The sequence below is a fragment of the Pogona vitticeps genome, chromosome 6 (genome assembly GCF_051106095.1).
Source record: "Pogona vitticeps strain Pit_001003342236 chromosome 6, PviZW2.1, whole genome shotgun sequence".
In the NCBI taxonomy this organism is placed as follows: domain Eukaryota; kingdom Metazoa; phylum Chordata; class Lepidosauria; order Squamata; family Agamidae; genus Pogona; species Pogona vitticeps.
In genome coordinates this window covers 120,397,762-120,409,394 of record NC_135788.1, presented here as the reverse complement: position 1 = coordinate 120,409,394, position 11,633 = coordinate 120,397,762, and positions in this window count along the sequence as shown.

Below are 11,633 nucleotides of genomic sequence, written 5' to 3'. Positions count from 1 at the left end.
TCCTCTGGAGCGGAGGAAACTGTACACAGTGGGAAGCCAACAGGGTTTTTTTTCGGGGGGGGGGGAAGCTTGTAGTCCCATTAATACACCCTTTCCTTGTTCTCTGCCCTCACGCCTGAACCGATTTATAGCGGCCCGATAAATCTCCAGCGAGAAATTTAACGGGTGGCTTTACCAGTTCCAACTGCCATCAAGTTTCCATGCGTGGGCAGGAATTCGAACCCAAGCCTCCTGAGTTTGCCACTCCATGCACTGAACCACACCAGTATTTTATAGGCACATACCGGGGTGGGGGTGGGGTGGGGGTTCATGTCCCTTAGACTCGGCAGAACTTGCTTTTGAGTTGATGTGTGCAATATTTTGGTATAAATTGGCCGGGACGATTCAGTCTGGTTGTGTTGATTGGGGTTGAACGTCTCCTTTGGGAGATTCGTGACCGTTTAAAAAAACAGAACTGAAAGGTTAAAACCAAGTCCAAACCAGAAAAGTCGAGTGTGTTTTGGGGTAAGTACATGATGGAGGCTTGTTGTTTCCTGCTGAGCATCCAGGTTCGACTGACAGTCCAACAGGAAAAGCACATCGGACAGTTCGCGGCTGGAACTTGGGTGTGACATGCTTCAGAATCAGCCACGGGTGTTGTGGTAGGTTTGATGGCAACGTTTCTTAAATCTAATTTATTGGCAGCCCGGATTGAGTAAGTGGAAACAGAGGCCATCCACACTCTATTAAACCAAGCCCCAGGTTTCCTTGAGCACCTATATAACAGGCAGGCAGGCATTCAACAGGGCTATCGTGGCCCCTAAAGAGAGATTGGAACAGCCAAAATCAAAGGGAAAGAAGAGATGGAGAAGTGGCTACGGTGCTAACAACCTGACCTTATCTGTGTTCACTTGAGAAGAGTTTACTCACAAGCAGGCACAATCCAAGCACCTCGGAATTTGCGGGTGAGGCACCTCCCTCTGCCTTGGTAAGGAAGCCAGGGTTTCAGGTCAGCGATCTGAATGTACAGTATGCAAAAATTAAGCACACTTAAACCAAGTGAGGAAGGAAACTCCGGAACGGCTACCGACGCCTCCATAATACTGTATTGCAACACTGGCCTTCACCCTTCCTGCAAGCTTCTTTTTCAAAAAAAGTTTGAAAGATTCTGGGTGACTCTTCACCCTGTGTTGCTAGCTTTCTCCTTGCAGGGAATTTTGCGTGTCAGCAAGGTAACCCTGTCCATCTCTACACAGAAACCAGCCCTACTGAGTTCCCATGTCCTACATCGTCCGTCCGACTCCCTGTGGTTTGTCTGTTCTAAGATTTTTCTTTGCGGCTTTTATTTTCTTTTGTTTCTTCCTTTTGCTTCTCTGCTTACCTTGGAAAAAAGGCAGAAATTAATGACATTTGAAATAAACAAACTGTCCTGCTGACACGGCCAAAGCCAAGGCAGATAAAAACCATGTTTTAACCTCTAGCAGCGGAGGGATGGGGGGGGGGGAGATCTCACAACCTCCTGAGTTTTTCTATGGGTATGAAGCTGGTCCGTATCCTGCCCATGTGCGGCAGTGCCAGGACTGGGGTGGTTGTCGAGAAGACAGATGCAAAGACATTGTGTACACTCAAAAGACTTATGATAAATGGAGAACGGCCATTGTCATGGCAGGGCGTCAAGACTGTGGCTCTCGGAGGGCCTGTAGATGACAAATCAAATACAAGCTCGCCGTTTGGCCCACCAGCTCCTTCGGTTCCAGAGTAGCAACGGAAAGAAGGGTAGCCAGGACATTCATTCCGTTGTTTGTTCATTTCGAACACTATGGTCCACTAACCATCGTAGAACGGTTGTTAATAGCCAGAACATTGCAATAAAGCTCAGGAGAAGCAAACTCAGAGCTGGGTGAATCAATAAAGCCAAGAGACTTTAAAGGGTTGGAACAAGGTGCCGAGACACAGAACAAGTGGACTCACCCGGGCCCAGGAGGGGTGGGGTTGGGGAAGCAGGCAAATATGTTTTTCCCCTGTTGTCTTTTCTAGATCTATGTTTAGATTGGTACTCTGACACTTCTCTCCTCCTCCTTTCTCTTTCTCTTACTGCTCACTTACTGCTCACTCCTGACCCTCGTTTTAGCTAGTCAGAGCAGCCAAGCTCTGAAAGCCAGTTCTTGGGGCTTCTGGACTCAAAGTCTATCTATATTCCTCCCATAAATAGAAATTCTAAGTTAATAAACAGTCCGTTTTCTTTTTTGGCCTGACTCCCAAGTGTCCGGAATCCGTTGTTCGTTTCCTCCAATAGTTGCGAGCTCAGCACTTAGGCTGAAGGATGCACTCCGCCGGTAAATAGTACCAAACAGCCCCTAACACAGAGAAAAAGGTGTCACTCAGATCGTTCTGCAGCATGCACGCGTGCTGTGCAACTGCTCTCTCCTAGCACCCTGTCCTGCATAGCCGGTTTCTAGCACATTCCTCATCATTCATGACACACTGTTCCTACAGAAAGAGGGAAGGAGAGGAAAAAGGGAAAACACCAAAAGATCCATAGTTAAAAGAAAATGGACTGTATCTATCTGATAGATTCAATGCCATATCGACAGAAACAAGATGGTATTGATTCCTCTATTAGAGATGGGCACCGCTGGTTCTGAGGTTCGTGCTGGTTCGTTCATCAGCTGAACATGTGTTCAGTGCTTTCCAGCTCCGCCTCCTCCAGCAGCCGTCCACTCAGAGCCAGAGCCAGCTGGTGGAGGCGGGCCTGGGAAGCGCAAAACACCTGTATGGCTGATAAACAAACCGGCGCGAACCACTGAACCCGTGGTTCGTGCCCATCTCTGTCTCCTATTTTTGGGGAAATAGAAAAAGGCGCCAGTGTCGGAGATGAAAGAGGTACTGGAACAATGTCACTTCACAGTGCGATCTCATCGGATCCTTGAAAGATGGTGGAAACGTGGAAGGGGCCAAGCAAGAGAGGGGATGGATTCGAATTCAGATTGCCGCCTCATAAGTACAAGGATTTCCCAGCCAATGGAGTAATTGATGGAACAGAGTGCTCAGGAAAAGAGACTTTTTGGATCAGAAGCCCCAGAAAATCTCAGCCGGCCGGGCCACCGGTTGGGGAATCTGGACAGTTATGGTAAAAAAAAAAGAGAGTAACTTTTGCAAAGTCTCAGAGATCGTTAGACTGGAGTGCCTCGGGTTCAAGTCTTCCTTCAGCTAGGATGACATTCCCTTCAGGACTTTTGGCCTACCTACGAAATTCCTTGTGAGCATAAATTAGGTGAGCCCCAAATCCCCCACGCTTTATGGGTTTATGATCTCCACTTCTTACATGCCTATTCCACCTTCTCCCAAGGAGACCTCACCTGGATTTCCTCCTTTTCCTCACTGTATCTTCACCAGAACCCTGCAAAGCAGGTCATGCGGACCGGATGCGTGACCTGTCCAGAGGCCTCCAATGGGTTTCGTTGAGATTCGAACCCAGATCTCACTGTTCGGAGTCCAAAAATCAACCAGAAATCCTTGGTGGAGGGAAGAAGGCCTTCTTAGCCTTCCGCCTTCCACTTGTAGGATGGGAACAACAGGGACCTGAGGATGACCCGAGGGCATTCCCCCCCCCCAAAAGGGAGGTCTTGCAAACCCAAAAGATTATGGTGGCTAACCCATGCTGTTCTCCTTCTCTCCTGGGGCGACGTGCATGCGCTGCCATGGTGCGGCCCACTGCATTGTCCTTGAATACTGTGAGGACATCACAAGGCACGGGGGGGGGGGACACACAGGCCAAGGCGGGGACCGTCCAGCCGACCCACACGAAAGAGACCTGCTTTTAATGAGCAGGTGTAGAAATGCAGGTGAGATAACCACCTGCCGCAATCTACCCACCCTCCGACGCACACAGAGGGGGTATTTAGCCCTGAAGGATGAGTCGGGCAGGCTGCTTTCATCTCCCTCTTGTGGGCCCCCCCCCTCCTGCCACCATCATTTTGGGAAAATTAAAGTCCTCCTTGTCCTTAAGGCTAAAGGTCTAAAAGATAACAACGAGGGCTGTGCAGGGGGGGAGAGTCTTTGCCCTGTTGTTGTCTGGTCACCTTCAGTTTGGGACGATGCTCACGTGCGTGAAAGGTGATCCGACCGAAGAGGGGAGCGGAAAAGGTCACTTGCACCACAACTCCCAGAACCCAGCCGCTAGCTGGGGCATCTGGGAGTTGTAGTCCAAAAAAAAAGGTAACATTTCAGAGTTGTGAGTGGGAGCAAGAGGTGGACAAAGGTAAAACGTAGCATCCTTTTCACCCACCATTCGGGGGGGGGGGGAGTAACTTTTCCACACTTTGGAGAACTCATACGCAACTGTAGTCTTCCCTTGTGGGACGTCGTAAGTGAGGTTCAGCAGGAAAAAGACATTCACCGTGCCAAGGACTTTTTGGGGTGCTTGAGAAGGAGAGCCGGATGGATACACCTCTGTGGTTTCGGAGGTTGGGAGTTCGAATCCCGGCCGTGTCTTCTGGGAGAAGAGCCAGCCTGGCTGACCTTGGGCCAGCTGCGTCCCAGAACTGCCCAGAGAAGAAGGAGATGGGAAACCACCTCTGAGTAGTTACCCTAGACTTGGAAAACTCTGAAAGGCCTTGCCATAGGTCAGGACTGGCTGGAGGGCAGGGTGGTTATTGTTATTATTATTCAAAAAGGCAACCCTTCTGGAGTTGATTGTTATCCTGCCATCTCTGGGGAGGAGGAGATGGATTGAGGGGCCTCCTTGGAATGCCTCCCGCCTTCATTGGAAAAGCGGTGTTAATGTCATATTCTCTTGGGTGCCAGGGTGAGGCCTCCCGGAGGGCCAAATGTTATCTTAAGGGCTGCCTTCCAGGGGTGGGAGGGAGGGATCAGATGGCTCCAAAAGCCCCTTTCTCTCCAAACCCACCCTAGCAGGAATTAAGCCTTAGGGTTAGGCGTGTCGGGTCTTTTAGAATATGAAAGAAATACAATGGAAACACCTAGACACCATGAAAAGGCAGTATTGGGAGGGGGGGGGAATACCATGCTGAAAAGGCCACAAAGGGGCCCCAGAAGAGCTGAATTGTGTGTGTGTGTGTGGGGGGGTCAGTTTCCCCACCCCTGCCTTAAACCCATCCTGCATCCTTCGAAGGATCCTGCATCAAAAGGACACGGGTCTATTAGGATACATGAGAAGCCACTGGTGCAGAAAAACTGGCCAGAATCTCAGAGGTGGCCTCCCTCTGCAGCCGACCCCCCACCTGGCATAAACCATCTCTCAGCCAGAGCAAAAAAGGGTGAGCCGGGATGGTACCCACCTCGCACCCACCCCCTCTTTTATAAAGCCATAAAACCTCATTCCCACCGGCTTGTGGGTGTGCTTGAAAGAGCCGGGATGCTCTCTCTGTTCCCACGGCCACGTGGCTGGCGTGGCTCCAGAGTTGCCACCCTCTGCACTCATGTGGCCTCCCCTCTGTGGAAGGGGGTAGAGTGTGGGGTAAAGTGACTGTTCTGGACTACAGAGCCCAGAATCCACCAAACCGCAGGGCCGGCGTTGTCCTCCCATGTTGGAGGGGAAGCAGGAGGAGGGTTTTTGGTTCGAGAGCTGGACTGGAAGAAAAAGAAGGCCCGGAAGCGATGGGAAGGGGGTGGGCGGAATTGGAGGAGCATCTTTTGGTACCTTGAAGGGCAATCAGGTGGACTAAAGGTGATCAGGGGGCCCAAGGGACCCAATCCAGCAGGGAGACCCTCTGTAGGCTTCTCCTTACATCAGTATCTGGGTCCAAATCATTCCACTGAAGGACAGGTTGGCAGGAAAAGATGTGATCCCAGTCTGGGGCCGCATCCAGACTTCTCTCTCGCCTCCCGATGTCACACCTTGGCACAACCGGCCAGGTTTGTACGAAGCAGGCAGTTCAACAGCGATGGGAAGTGACCGGATTCGAGCAGGGCTGTTACGTGAGCCTAGTTACTTTGGGAAGTAACGAGAGTTAGCAAAGGTCCCTTTCAAAAGTGCTAAAACCGGTGGGGATGACGTTCCATGATTCGTTTATTTATTATTATTTGTGACATGCTCTGGTTACCATTTTCAAGCTTTACACTTCAGGAAACGTTTAAAGAGCGTTTCAGAGACGTGCCGACTGGAACACTTCACAGGAGCAAAGAAACCAAAAAAAATCACGAGCCGTGCAGTATGTCACTTAAAAAAAAATCACAAAAATGTTTCCAGTCTTGCATCCTGTAAAAGAAAACAGGATACTCTGTAATGGGTGAATTGCTTTTAAAAAGTAACTTTCGAAACAATGTAACCTAGGATGGACCCTTCTAACCTGCTTTCAGGGACTCAGTTAGGGTTCTCAATGGGGACCCCCCTGATCTCCCGAGGGAGAGTCTTGCATCACTGGGGAGCAGTCCCCGCAGAAGGCCCCATCTCGTGTCCCCCTGCGCTGGTGATGGGACCGAGAGGAGGGCCTCCCCGAGCATCTCAAGAGTTCATAGGGGTTTTGAGGCAGTCCTATGGGTCGCCTCCACCCAAGCTAAACAGGGCGTTCTGGGTTATGACCTGCACTATGAACTGGGCCAGGAAACAGACGGGTCACCAGTGCGGTCGGTCATTGTGACCGGGACCTTCTGCGCTCCCTATAACGGGCTCCCGTCACTCGTCCGGCTGCGGCGTGGCAAGCCGGCTGAAGTTTCCAAGCGGTCTCCTAAGGCAGCCCCACGTAGAGCGTGTTACAGTCCTCTGAGCGGGATGTCACTAAAGCGTGTGCCCAAATCAGACCCCTCGAGGAACGGAAATGGCGACGGACCCCGTGAAACAGGGAGTTTTGCCCAATGGGGGTGGGGGTGGAGGGGGGTTTTCTACAGTCTGATCTTCTCTGTAGCCCCCCCCAATAGAAGTTGCAAAAAATGCACAGGCTTGTAGGAAGAATGCAACGCCCGGGAGTCTTCCATCGTTATTTATTTAACCCACTCCAGAAACCAGAAATAGAAATATCCCCCACTTTTAAGGTTTTCTCTGACCCGAACCGTTTTTCTTTTGCTCGATGGAGCGTTCTGTGTGACTTAGAAATAACCCTTGTCACCTAAATGGCACCCCTGATTCGTTGTGTCTGGTGTCATTTACCGAACGACACAGCCCTAGGAATGTTGGGATCACCAAGGAACCTTCATCAGGCAAAAAGGTAAAAAAAAATTTCCCTCTCCGGAGTCCCCACGCCCCAACAGGAAAGGCCCTTCACAAGGCCCTCCGTGAACTGGGAAAGGCACGGGGGTGTGTGATCATCCCGGTGCCATATCCTTCCGAGCCCGCAGGTTGACCTCACTGACCTGTAAATATCTTCTGCATCCTGTCGGAAAACTGGGGATCAGATCAGAAAACCCGGGGGTGTGTGTTAATTATTATTTAATTACGCATTGAGCCATTTTACCAGGGCTAATTTCTTTTTCCAATGCAAAGCCAGTTAAGCCAGATTGTGTGTGTGTGTGTGTGTGTCATTAACTGTGCCAGGAGGTGACCTGAGATTTTGAAGACTGAATCTCTCTCTCTCTCTCTCTCTCACTGCTTCTCTCCTGGCCTCTTGACCTCACAGGTTTGGAATGAGATACCAAAGGATTATGCAGTCGGACCCAGCCTCACCAGTTCACTTCCCTGACCAGGAAAGGTGACAGGTAACCTGTTCCTCCTTGAATAGCAAGCCTTAATTAACTATCCTTGCTGGGTTGAAGCTGGTTCCTATCTGAGGCTCTCAAAGGCGATTGTTTTGGTCTACTATAGAATCACAGAATCATGACGGGGCCTCAGAGGCCATCCAGTCCAACCCCCTGCTCAAGGCAGGAATCCAAATCAAAGCAGATCGGACTGAGGGTTGTCTAAGTTTCTCCTGAAGGCCTCTGCAGTGCTGAAGCGCTCGCCACCTCCCAAAGTCATGGGTTCCATTCTCTTACTGCTCTAACAGTTGAGAAGTTTTTCCCTGAAGTTTTCTTCAGCCTGAATCTGGCTTCCTGTTGTTTGACCCCATTATGAATTTGGGATGATCGAGGACAGATCCTGCCCCTCCTCTCTAGGAGAGCCTTTCAATTCTTTGAAGAGTGCTGTCCTATTATCTCCCCTCCATCTTCTTTTCTCAAAGCTAAACAGGCCGAGTTCTTTCCATCTAGGTTGTTGTCTAGGTTTGTCATCGCTTTCCTCCCAAAAAGCAGGCGTCTTTTAATTTCGGGGCTGCTGTCACCATCTGCAGTGATCATGGAGCCCAAAAAAGTAAAATCTGTCACTGCCACCATATCTTCCCCTTCTATTTGCCAGGAGGTGATGGGACCAGTGGCTGTGATCTTCGTTTTTTTGATGTTGAGCTTCAGACCATATTTTGCGCTCTCCTCTTTCACCCTCATTAAGAGGTTCTTTAATTCCTCCTCACTTTCTGCCATCAGGAAAAGACCATGCATGTACATTTTTAAAAGCCCTATAAAGTTTAAGATGGCCAGTTCGTCCTCTAACAAAAAAAAACCTTTATTAGTTCTCTTTGCTTTACCCGATCCGGCTAGGACAGCTTCAGTCCAACTTGCGTGCAGGCCTTCCCTGCTGAAATTGCAGCCTTTAAAACTCGTTCCCACCCTAAAGCAGAAGGTGCTAAAGGAAAAAAAAAAAAAAAGAGAGAGAAGATGATGAAGAAACTAGGGCAAAAGTTATTTTGCCAGTGAAGGGCGGAATGCAGCCCGGCGAGGCCTGGATTCTGGCTGGGCTCCGGCAGGTTCTGGTTGTAAAATATGTTCCTTCCGCGAGGCCAGGTGAGTAAGCACCTGGGAGTGCGTCGGTTCAATGGCACCCCAGAAAGGCACCTTTGAGGGAGGTGTCAGCTGAACCCCAAACCAGGTCAAGCCCTCCCTCTGACTGGCACTCGGGCAAGCATGCGCCTTACATAATGCGCGTCAGAGATTTTTTTTCCCCACCATCAACACCCATATATTTACATCCCATTTCGCAGATGGGGAAAGAGAGGTAACCAGAAAAGCAATTACGGCGAGGCAGCAGCTAAGAATGGAAAACCCAGCAAGTTCTGGCTTGGTTTCGCTCGTGTGGAGGCGAGAATATGAAAGGGAGGGAGAGAGAAAGAAGGGAGGGAGGGACTGCTTTGAGCATGACGAGATTTGGAAGAGGAAAAAAACCCATTTGTTTGGGGGGGGGGGGAAAGGATGGTGTCCTGCTTTGTAAACCCAAGTGCTGGTTCTAACCTATAAAGCCCTAAATGGCTTTGGTCCACGCGGACTGAAGGACCACACCTCTCTTTACAAGTCTGCTCAGGTGTTAAGATCGTCAGGAGAGGCCTTTCTCTCCATCCCATCATCCTCATAGGTGCCTCTGAGGGCCTTCTCTGTGGCTGCTCCTTTAGACTCTGGAACTCCCTGCCACTGGAGGCCAGCCTGGCCCTGTCTTTGCTCTCCTCCCTCAAGCAGGCAAAGACCTTCCTCTTCAGGCGAGCTTTTCCTTGACTGACTGGCTGCCTGAGTGGGATTTTTTGCTTTTGTTTCCTTTTTTTTAATGTGGTGTTTTTAAATCTTTGTTAGCAGTTGTATACTTACCATTTTTCGCTTTCAGTATTTTTTGACCATGTCAACTGCCTTGAGTCCTTCTTAAGGAGAAAGGCTGGGTAAAATATTTTAAATAAACCCATTAAAGGTATTGATATCTATAAAAAAAACTCATCAGAAAAAAGAAAAAGAAGGTCAGAATATCTTGATTGAGGTCTAATAATGTCCTTCGTGATTACAAAGAAAAGTTGGAATGAAATAAAAGCCATGTAAGCTTTTGAGTCACACACGACTCTTCATCGAGCTAATGGATAAAAAATACAGAGGGAAAGGGTGGAGCAGGATGATGGCCATCCACCACCGTGGCCTGATCTTGTGTTGGCCATGTGCTCTGCCATTTGGTCAGCAATTAAATTTGACCCCGAAGCAGCTATTGAGGTTGAGGGGCGAGAGCAGCTCTCTGGGGCTTTGCGCAGCCCAAACGTGTTGGACTACGACTCCCATCCTCCCCACCTTCTAGGCCCAACAGGCACACTGGCCAAGGAGCATGGTTGCCCAAGTCATCGGAGGCGCACCCGGGGCTGGATTCGCTGAGACCTGGCGAGAGCCAGATTTAAAAAGCTCTACGAGCCGTCAAGCGTCCTGGCTGAATTTTGTAGCTGGCAACAGAAAAAAGGGGATGGAGAAGCAAGATTGCACCCCCCACCCCGTGAAAAACAGCTAATTCTGACCCACTCACCCACCCACCCTTATCCATCCCATTTTAGGACCGAAGGATTGCCATTAAGCCCCTTATGGGCCACCGGGACAAAAAAACACATCCACCTTTGAGAAGCATTTGTCTGTGACCCCATTGAAATATTTGTGTGTGGGGGGTGTGTCACAAGATGACCTTGGCCTTGTCTTTCTCTCTCTCTCTCTCTCTCTCTCTCTGTGTGTGTGTGTGTGTGTGTAATACAATGACAACATGGCCATCCCATCCAGGCCCATTTTCCACTTCCTGCATGAACTCCGGAGTTTTCAACCTCTTTGCTTTGGTGAAGAGTTCTATAGAACTCAGAAGCTCACTTTATTTTGAACGGAGATTTCGGATGTTGCCCTGTGAAAAGTTAGTGATCCAGGTATGGGCCTGACTCTGAGCCGTTCCTGGAGGGGATTTTCCTCTCTCTTTCTCCCCACTTCCCTCTCCCTCCTCACACATCCCTCTCCCTGCCTCCCGTGGGGGTTCTGAGCGGAAGGGGGCCAGCGATGGTGGGGCTGAGCCACGACCCACAGGGGGTGAGTCCATGTATGGAACCAGGCCTGGCACTTCATGTCCTTCGACCGCCTCCAGTCCTCAGTGTTTGTCAGAAGCCTAACCGTAAAGAAGAGTCCCATGACACCTGAAAAATGACTGCATTTGAGCTGGCATGAGCATCAGCGCGCTGGCTCCTGCCCATGGATTCTGATGCCAGGAGAAAAGTGTTCGCCTGGATGACGCAGCGAGAGGCCTGGCCAGCTAAAGAGGAAATGGTTGCAAAACCCGTCCGAGTTCCCATTGCAGTCCGAGAGCCGGCAGGCCAGCCTCGGGGCCTTTCGACGGAAGGACGGACAGACGCACACTGGGGTGACCCACATTCCCCTCGCCACCTTGCAGCTCCCCGGTGGCACAGAGGATGTGCGTCTCCTTTCTCTTGGGAGAATCTGGGTCGCATGCTGCAGAGCTGACTCACCCCCTGTTTGGCAACCGGGGTCAGAAACCCAGAAGCCCTCGGGGGGGGGCTACCATTCCATGGGGGTTTGGGGGTGTCCCTGTCATATCCCCCCACTTTCATTTCTTGTTATATGTTCATAAAAGAGGCCTGTGTTCTTGTTGTAGAAACGTCTTGCATGAATCTGCTTTCTTCCCTCTCCCCCCCAATTTTTTTTGGGGGGGGATACTGAACAGCCTCTCTCTGGCTATTCTTTCCTGGTCCTTCGGGCTGACACATCATCCTCATGGTTCGAAATGCGCAGCTGACAAAGACAGAAAGGTAACCCTCTCCCTGCCTGCGGTTCGGACTTCGGCAAGAGCCTGCTCTGGTTTTGCACATCCCACTCCGCTGGTGTATCTGAAAAAAAAAACACACACACGAATTTCCTCTGGAACGAAGAGGGCTGGTCCC